Source organism: Canis lupus, chromosome 31, assembly GCF_011100685.1.
Source record: "Canis lupus familiaris isolate Mischka breed German Shepherd chromosome 31, alternate assembly UU_Cfam_GSD_1.0, whole genome shotgun sequence".
NCBI lineage: Eukaryota > Metazoa > Chordata > Mammalia > Carnivora > Canidae > Canis > Canis lupus.
In genome coordinates, this window is record NC_049252.1 from 20,406,705 (window position 1) to 20,409,220 (window position 2,516).

The window sequence follows — 2,516 nt, forward strand, 5'->3', positions numbered from 1 at the left end:
CTTCCCTCCCCTTTTTTTCCCTTCTTCCCTCTCTGTCACCAGAGTATAATTGTTCTCTATTTTTTTCTGTTCATTTTATAATATAAAAAATATAAAATATAAAGCAAACTTTAGTGAATTTGGGCAATATTCTCTCCTCTTCATCAACCAAATTAGAGAAAGGAAGAGGTTTTTCACAACAGATTTGCTGCCTGGACACAGGTGTCCTGAAAATCACTGCTAAACCTAAACCAAAATGGAAAAAGGAAAGACTAATATCAACATTGTCACCATTGGAACCATAGATTCGGGTAAGTCTACCACAGATACCGAGTGTATCTGTTCTACAAATGTAGTGGGATTGACAAAAGAATTACTGAAAAATTTGAAAAGGAGGCTGCTGAGATGGAAAATGGCGCCTTCAAGTGTGCTTGGGTCTTGGATAAACTGAAAATTGAACATGAACATGGTATCACTGTTGAGATCTCCCTGTGGAAATTCAAGACCAGCAAGTATTATTGACTGTGACCATCACTGATGCTCCGGGACACAGACACTTTATCCAAAACATGATTATGGGCATATCTCAGGTTTACTGTGCTGTTCTAATTGTTGCTGCTGAAGTTGGTGAATTTGAAGCAGGTAGCTCCAAGAAAGGGCAGACTCATAAGCATGCCCTTCAGGCTTACACACTGAGTATAAAACAAATAATTGTTGGTGTTAACCCAATGAATTCCACTGAGCCACCCTAATGCCAGAATAGGTATGAGGAAATCATTAAGGAAGCCAATACCTACATTAAGAAAATGGACTACAACCTCAACATGTTGGTATTTGTGCCAATTTCTGGTTAGAATGGTGACAATATGCTGGAGCTAAGTGCTTACATGCCTTGTTTCAAGGGATGTAGTCACCTGTAAGATGGGAATGCCAGTGGAACCACACTTCTTGAAGCTCTGGATTGCATTCTGCCATGAACTTGTCCAACTGCCAAGCTCTTGCATCTGACCCTCCAGGATATCTACAAAATTGGTGTATTGGTACGTCCTTGAGGGCTGAGTGGAGACTGGTATTCCTAAACCTGTCATGGTGGTCACTTCTGTTCCAGTCAATGTTACAACTTAAGTAAAGTCTGTTGAAATGGACCATGAATCTATGAGGGAGGCTCTTCCTGGGGACAATGTGGGCTCCAATGTCAAGAGTATATCTATCAAAGAAGTTCCATGTGACAATGTGGCAGGTGACAGCAAAAATGACCCACCAATGGAAGCAGTTGGCTTCATGACTCATGGGATTATCCTGAACCAGTCAGGCCAAATAAGTGCTGGATAGCACCTGTGCTTGATCCTCACACAGCTCACACTGCTTCCAAGTTAGCTGAGCGGAAGTAGATCATCGTTCTGGAAAAGAGCTGGAAGATAGTCCTATGTTCTTGAAATCTGGTGATGCTACCATTGTTGATATGGTTCTTGGCTTAGGCCTGTGTATGTTGAGAGCTTCTCTGACTATCCTCCTTTAGGCTGTTTTGCTGTTCATGACATGAGACAGACAGTTACTGTGGGTGTCATTCAAGCAGTGGACAAGAAGGCAGCTGGAGCTGGCCACGTCTCCAAGTCTGCCCAGGAAGCTCAGAAGGTTAAATGAATATTGTCCCCAACACCTGCCACTCTAGTCTTAATCAGTGACAGAAGAATGGCCTCAGAACTGTGTTAATTGGCCATTTAAGTTTAATAGTAAAATATTGGTTAATGATAACGCATTGTAAAACCTTGAGAAGGAAAGGAGAATGTTTTGCGGACCATTTGTGTGTAGGGGGGGGAGTGGTGGCAGTTTTAAGTTATTAGTTTTAAAATTAGTACTTTTTATTTTTTTATTTTTTTTGCATAAAATTAGTACTTTTTAATAGAAACAACTTGACCACGAATCTGTCACAGAATTTTGAGACCCATTATAACAAAAGTTTAATGAGGAAAAGAAGAGAAGAAAAAAAGAGCCACTAGCTTGGGAGTTTCAGAATGCCCTTAATATTTAAACCTGCACTTGCTTTGTGCTTTTTCCTCTTTGGGTTGTAATAGAGTAGATGCAGTTATTTTTTTTAACATCACTGATTACTGTGCACAGAAGATAAAAACATAAAAAATGATATATTACTTAAGGTAATCAGGTTTTCTGTTTTTAATATGTTTCTTCATGCCTCCAGATCTCCAATTTGTCACGATTTTCCATATGCTGCCTATCTCAAAGGGAGCAAACCACTAGTTGGTCAAATTGCTTTTTCTCCTCCCCTAGTCTATCTGCATACATTTCACAGTGCACCAAGCAAGGATGCTAGAAATATGAAATCAAAGGACATCAAGACATTGCCTTCTCAGTTGGTATCTGTGATTGGTAGAATATTTACTTAGATGAATACATGTTTGTTCCTACTCATTAACCATGGTGATTGCAAGAGGGAACTGCAGTCATTTAAAGGTAATAATCAGCCCTGTCATCCATAAAGCAGACTTTTGAAAACAAGACAAAACTCTATGTCTAGT

At 39.6% G+C, this 2,516-nt stretch overlaps 1 pseudogene; it reads left to right on the plus strand.

Annotated features, from left to right (window-relative positions):
* The first annotated feature begins 235 nt into the window (after positions 1 to 235).
* Positions 236 to 1,623, plus strand: LOC119867105 (annotated as a pseudogene).
* Positions 1,624 to 2,516: the final 893 nt, after the last annotated feature.